The following is a 7,939-nucleotide window of genomic DNA, read 5'->3' on the forward strand; positions in this document are numbered from 1 at the left end:
TTTTATATACTTGTGGGCGAGAGCGCAGATCTAGGGGATTACACCAGAATGCACTCGAACGTAAGGCGAAGTTCGTGGCATTAGAAAAAAAAATTAGACGGCCCTAGACAGTGATGTATGAAATATGAAGTATTTGGCTTGGATACACAAAGAAGGCAAGGATAACAAAGCAAATGACTTGTTGGATTTATATCCATTGCAAATACAAACAAAAATCAAGAAATTTACCAAAGTATATTTAGAACTAACTCGATATCTTACGTAGAATTTATCCATTCATTCTTTAATCCAATGTTCGAACAACGAAAATACTGCTGGTTTTGTTTAATGTTTCAACAGTGTTTTGTTAAACCATTATTACTGTTTTGTAAAAATTTGAAAAGAGCGCCTTAAGTTTTTTGGTTTGGCTTACTCGATAAACAAAAACTTTTCTCTCTTTTGCGCTCTCTGTTAAGCCAATTTACGCTCCCTTAAGAAAATACTTACATAGGGTGGTAGTTGAATAATTTAATATCAATCTAACAATTAGTTATTACCAAAATTGACGTTGTGTTACCAAAATATGAAAAACTCAATAATTATGAATGTTATTGTTGTTTTATAATAAATTTAATAAACATGTGGGGTTATGTAAAAGTGACCCCCCTTTAAACTAAGCCCATGATAAAAGCTTCTGTCAAGTGCGCAGGCTCAATGTCTCTAGTGAGAGTTCCTCCCTCTGTTTGTTCTCTCGTAAAAGAAAACATTTTTGGCCTTTTCTGCGTTTTGCCATTTTCTCTGGCCGCTTTTGCATGCAGTTTGTATTTTGAGTTCGTGCCGCGCTAATGCTCGAATTTTCCTCAGATTTTCCGTACAAGCCAATCAAAAGCGTGCAAATAGTTTTGTGATTGTTTTTTTTTGCTTCTTGTTCTTGTTACTTTTTCTTTTTTTATTGCATTTTTGCTTTTCCTTGGCGTCGGCGTGGAAAACAACAACAACAACCAGCAACAACAAAATTCGAAAAGGAAGAATTTAGTGTTTAAATTTTTTTTTGTGTTGTTTTTTTTCTGATTCAAAAGCAAAAAAACCAAAATATAACAAAAAAGAAACATCAACAAAAAATTGAAGAAAATTTGTAAAATTGCTTGAGACAGGCAAAAAGGAAATGTATAAATAAAACAAAAATATATATATATATAAATAAATACAGAGAATATTATAAAATATATATATATAATAACGTATATATATATATATATATTTATATATAAATATATACATATGCATAAAAAGGTGCGTGTTTTTTATAGTTTTATAGTTAGAGCAAGTATGTAAAATATATTTTACAGATTATAAAACAAAGTTGTATTTTAATTTTCGATTATATCTTTTGCTTTGCAAATACAAACTTTTCCTGCACGTGATTTAGTGTTTTTATTTTATTTTATTTTATTTTTTTTTTTGCTGCTACCCATTTTGCCTATTTGCTATGGTTCCTTAAATTTGTGTTTTGTTGTTGGGCCATCCACCATTCATCCTAGCTAACACCCCATTTGGCATGAAGAGCCGGTAACTCGGCTGGCTCGATGTGGCCAGCCCTCTCCATAATCCCCGCCGTCCCCCTCCCCCAACGAGGGTGGCTACGTCTCCGTTTGCATCCCCTCCCCCTTGCCCTGTGATGTCATGCCCAGCGATTTGGACATCGGCATCGACATCGACATAATGGTAATAATAGAGTCTTTAGACATACTGGCGCACTGCCCATCCTTTTGGCCAGTTTCCGCTTTAAGGTTGGACAACATTGATTTGCAATGGACAAAACACACATTATCGTTCATTAATACTTTGACTGTGCCAGCAAATTAAATCTATGTACATAGACTCATATATATGTAGGTACATACGTATGTATGTCCTTATGTACACATAAAATAGATACATAGATAGTCGGCCTACTGCAAATCAGGTCAAAGTTGCATAGTTTGACCCAGATATGCGTCACTGACGTACCAGCTGGCTGGTTACAGGATTCATCTATTGAATGCCAACAGTTTTTCAATTGAATAAAAAATTCGTTTCTTTAATATTGCAAAAGAATCACAATCTTAGTTGAGTTATTAAACTTAAGTTATGATTATGTAAAGAATATTTTCGTATACAGCCAAATGACAAATTTGTATTCTAATTACATTAAAATTTGTAATTTAGTTACAGTTCTATTGAGCTATGGAGATTTATAGTAAAATAGTTAATAATGTGATATATAGAAATGTGATACCTTATCCCTTACGATGAGAAAAACTTTGTTGAAAGTTATTAATGTTAATTAAAAAGCAAGTATTTAATCGATCTTTTAATTAAATTCAATCTAAGAAGCTATTATATAGCCTAAAGATAGATAGAGATAACGATTCGGTGCATACTTTAAGGAGTTTAATTGAAGGCAGAAACTGTTTGTAGGCTCTTTATCACAAAGTGTGTTAGCTTTCTGGCTCTCTCTTTTTCTTCCTCTCACTGCTTTTCTCAGCCCCTTTGTTTTTTTTTTACCCACTAACTTGCCTTTTTTATGACATTTGCCTTTGTTTTGTTCTCATCTTTCTTGTGCCCCTGCATACAACTAATCGCAACTCTCCAGCTGTGGCGAATAATGGGAAATGGCAAATGGAAAATCAAAAGCAACACTGAACTTGAGAGCAGGGAAAATCCACAATTTATTGACTTTCGCCTTATGTGTCGTCTAGTTTCTTTTGTTCTTTCGTTTAGATCAAAGCGCAAATGGGCATGAAAACAACGGGGACGAAAATCGATAATATTGCCCTGGTACTGGGTGCTAGAGAGCAGAGCCCTGACACAGAGCACCGATTTAAAGGCAAACAACAGAAGAAAAAAATATATAAATCCAACAAGCACGCGAAAGAAACTCGAACCAAAACTCCAAAAATAGACAGGAGCCCAAGCGCCGGAAAATGGGGTGGTTGGGGCGGTGAGGGGCGCATAAATATGAAATACGCACACATTGAGAAACTGGGAGAGAGTTATAAAGAGACAAGGGGAATGAGATCCAAAGAGAAAGCGAGCGAAAATGAGATAGATGTATTGAGCGAAAGAATAAAAGAGAGAGAGCAAGAGCAAGAGAGCTCAGCTTGTTTTGGGGGTGGCTTTCACTTCCCACCTGCGACGCCCATAAGTATGCAGCATGTTTTTACCTCCCCATACTCTTATTCATATACGCAGCGAAAGCAAACTTTTTCAGGCCCATCCGCCGACTATCCATCCGGGTGACGGTCCAAGCGGAATGCACTTACTTGCCCATATTAATCAAATTACTTTGATGTAATTACACGTTGGCGAGGAAACAAAATTTCTTCTTGCATAGTTTCATGCTGAAAGGAAAACTTTTAAATTTTCATATTAAATTCAATACAAATTGAAATAAAAATAACAACAATTTCCAAGGCAAAAGAATTTCCGTGTTCATCAAAATAAGAAGAAAACTTTTTATAGATTTCTTAACATCTGAAAAGGATTAACCGACAAAGTTTGTCCATGATAATTGATACACTGAAATTATCTCAATGTATCTACATATATTTAAACTTCAATCGATGTGTAATGATATTTCAGCAGATTTATTCCTGAACTGTATTAAGATTTTATTGACTAGTTAACTAAGACTTTAATTTTAGGTAATTTATCTAGATAAATTTGTTAATTATGCTTATAGTGGGGCTTGCCATGCACATTTTTCTCTTCTTTGTGTGAGTTATGAAGAATGAAACTGTACTACTTTTTAAGTGTCAGTATACACACAATATACCATATACAAAGGTGTGTGCGTGTATGTTGTAGGTGTAACTATATACCTCATACTGTGAGTATGTGCCACAAACTTAACCTACTCTAAATTCCGTTTTGAAATGGCTTAATTTAAATGCCCTGAGCCAGGTTTATCTTTGTGCTCATAAAGCGAGTAAAGGACTTGTGGCATGAAAGACAATTTAATTGCCATAAATACGCGAATTCTTAGAGACTCAAGGTGAAAGCCTCTCAACGTTGTTGCCTCTGATGATGATGCTGATGATGATGAGGATGATGATTATAATGCTGATAATGTAGATGCATAGTGCCAGGTGCCGCTTATCGTTGCGGGTCCACTTCGCTGCTTCGTTGAGCGTTTAAATCTTTGCATTTGTCTTCAGTTGTCTTTCCGCTTGGACGTGAGCACAAACAAAGGGCTTTGTCTGTCAACTTCCCCCTTTTATTTTTATTTGTTTTCTATAGGTACGTGTCTCTCTATTGCCTTCCTTCTGTTTACCTGCTACTCTCTGCAAAATGGCAAGCATATCTGCTATTGCCATTACTGTGCGAATCAAATTGGCGAAAGAGTATATACATATTTGGTGTTCATGGTATTACCATATTGCCATAGGTTTTTGGTGTTTTGGGTTGCTCAAATTTGATTGTGCTGCTACACAAATGCAAATACAAATACTCGTACATACACAAATTGTTGTGCACAAGACAAATACAAATACAAATACGAAACAAAACAAAATAAAGTAAAAGTTAGTTGGTCGTCCTTACAAAGCAGCTTAGCTAACTTCCCTTTTTGTCCTTTCAAAGTTATACAATTTTCTCCTTGACATGGGATTTGTAATCGGAATTAGTTGATGCGTTGAGTTTGAAATGAATTCGGCACTTTTAAGTCAAGTTGACGACTTTTGTGATTTCGCCCAACTCTACCCCTAACCCTAACCAAATGCATTAGAGCTTTCCAAACCGGAAAGAATAATAGAAAGTGGAATAAAATATAGTACTCATAGATAGAGGATAGCAATTTAAACAATTCTTTGAATTAAAAATGTAAACCAATGTTTTATTCTAAGATCTAAATTCTGTTGGATCTTATCTTAATGTTGGATAAACTTGTAACTGAGGATTGCTAGAATTTTCTGTAGTCTGTAGTTTGTTAAACTATTTTGCTCAACTTCTCGTAAATGTTATTTTAGTTTCAAAGTTAAAAAAGATGTTGAAATGTTTTTGGATTTCCTTGGTGTGGCTGATGCAATGGCTAATCAGCCATATAGCACATATTTTTAAAACCTCTTAACTTTGCAAGGTTTTTTAAATGATATCACTTTTTAAAGCTTTTAATTTTGTTTACAATTCGATGTAAATAATGCTAATTATCAATCTTTACAAGCGAGTCAATACCGTTAAACAGCAATGTATTTCAATCGACCTGAATTTCATGATGCTATAATTTAGTTGATTATTGGAAAATTTGAAAAGTAATGTCTTTATTTTCAAGTTAGAATAATGTCTTTCAATCTGCATTAAAATCTCCAGAAATAAATTTGCCATTTTCGCGAAAAATCATGATGCATAAGGTGTATATTCAAATGCAATTTTGAAATATGATAAATTTCGATGTAATTGAGAAATCGGTTAGAAATTGGCAAAAATACAGTCTGAGGAAAAAAAGTAGTATCACAGGAAGATTGTTTTAAAAATATCTCAAATAATCCTAAACTTAGTGAATCTCCAAATCTATCGATTTACAACCGATTTTTAGAATTCATATATCAGTTTTTTGTTTACCACAAAGTAATCTTTAAGTTCGGATTAAAGCTTTGCAAAGTTTAAAATATTCCCGAAAGATCTACATACATTTTTCCTTAAACAATCAAACGATGACGAAAAACAAGCAATTGGTAAACAACATAACTAACAATAAGTAAGATAAGATCGATTTTACTGAAAACTTTGCAAACCTCAAAAATGAAACAGCACTGTAAAAACATAAAGAATTTAACCTAATTTTAAAGCTAACCTCAAATTGTTGAGCATCTTTTCTATTGGATTTCAAATGGCTAAAAAGTAACACAGAGCTGTGCATAAACGATGGAAAAGTGCACAAGTTTCTCATGCAATGGTTGGCTTTTCGTTATAAATGGAAATGGAACGGGGGATGGAAAATGCCGCAAATTTATGGCCCACATTCATTATTAGCATGGCAGAGTCGCCGGCTTTCGGTTCTTTGGTCTTTGGTTGCATGTCATAAACCACAATCTTTCGACCATATTTTATTCTCTGCTTCTTTCTCCATTGCCATTTGTGCGATTTGTTGTGGCTGCACTCAAACTTTGACGATTAAGCTAACAATGTATTTAAACAACAATAACAACAGTAGCAAATAGAATAGCAATAGCAAACAATAGCAACAACAACAAAAGCGAAAAAAAGTAAGCCAAGGTAATCTGGGCACGTGGTGCATTGGCTTTACCAATTGCAATTTAAGTCAAGAAGTTTCTAATTGGCATTCATGAACGGCTCTAGAAAAGCATATTATATACATAGAAACATGAACATCATGAGAGATTAAATACTATATAGATTAACAATCTAAAGTTTTGTGTATTTTTGAGAAATTTACTTAGCATATTTTTTATATACGTTAATACAGTGGTCTAACTTTCCGTGTACTAAAAGGTGTCGAAGCAAAAACCTTTCAGCGTGTATTCAAAAAAAAAGATTTTAATAAGTGTATTAAACTATGTAGGAAATGCTAATGTTTATAGGAATGCCTTCACAAAGCCCGATCAGACAGACAGCTGAACTTTTCAAATATGTAAATCAGAATTCGAGTTTGACCAAAAACGGTAATACTTTTCCCTTAAGCATTGATTGAGTTGCTAAACGAGTCACAAAATGTAATTTAGCTCTGAATATCTTTAAATCCAGTCAAATCGAAGTTAACATTATTGCAATTCTGCCTGAATTAAGATTTCTGATTTCTTTTAAGATCAGCTTCCTTTCTAATTCTGCATGAGGAATTTTAACGTTTAGAATAGGTATTTTTTTTTGTTTTATTGCATATTTCCTCATGCATATTTATTGTCTTATTATACTCTATCTAAAATAGAAAATGAAGTAAGTAAGTCGTCTCGCCGACTTAGGTATACCATACACCAGTAAAGCAAATATTTCAACTTTATTAAACAAATGCATTTTCACATGCTTCTTACAAGCATATCTTAGTATCTCGCTCACTCAATCATACGAGCACCCTAGCGCCCCCACCAGTCAACGGCCAACTCCGGCCTTATGGAAAAACGTTTATATGCATAACTCGACTGTTTTTTGTCCGATTTTGATCAAATTTGGTATTTTGCTAGATATTAGTATTAAATTTAAGTGTGCCAAATTTGATTGCATAAGGTAAAAAAATACGGGAGATAATCAAGTTTTTCAAATTACGGGGGCGGAAAAGGGCGTGGCAAAATTTTTACACATACAAAATGTGTGCATTTACTAAGCTAATATACATACCAAATATGGTGTCTCTAGCTGGAATAGTTTTTGAGATAAACGCTTTTTTTAAATTGCGGGGGCGGAAAGGGGCGTGGCAAAAATAAATAAACTTGATCACTCTACATACTACACGAATCCACATACCAAATTTGGTGGCTCTAGCTCTTACAGTCTCCGAGATCTAGGTGTTCATACGGACAGACGGACAGACGGACGGACAGACGGACATGGCTAGATCGACTCGGTTGTTGATCCTGATCAAGAATATATATACTTTGTGGGGTCGGAGATGCTTCCTTCTGCCTGTTACATACATTTTGGCGACTTTAATATACCATTTCACCCTATGGGTGTATGGTATAAAAACTATAATTTTTAATTAAGTTTCAAAAATAGTACAAGTTTGTAATATAATTCTCCATTAATTTACCTTTTGTTTTCCACCACGATTTTATTTTTATTTTTATTTTAATGCCAAAAACTTTTGTAATGTTTTGACAATATATATTGTAAATTTAAAACCGTTTTGGCCAATTACGTAAGATTGTAAAGATAGAAAACAATATTTTTTAATTTACTCTTGTATGGCTAAAACTGCGATACTTGTGATTTCTTTTGCTATTTATTTATTAATGTGATAACTCTC

The sequence above is a fragment of the Drosophila willistoni genome (assembly GCF_018902025.1).
Source record: "Drosophila willistoni isolate 14030-0811.24 chromosome XR unlocalized genomic scaffold, UCI_dwil_1.1 Seg143, whole genome shotgun sequence".
Taxonomy (NCBI): domain Eukaryota; kingdom Metazoa; phylum Arthropoda; class Insecta; order Diptera; family Drosophilidae; genus Drosophila; species Drosophila willistoni.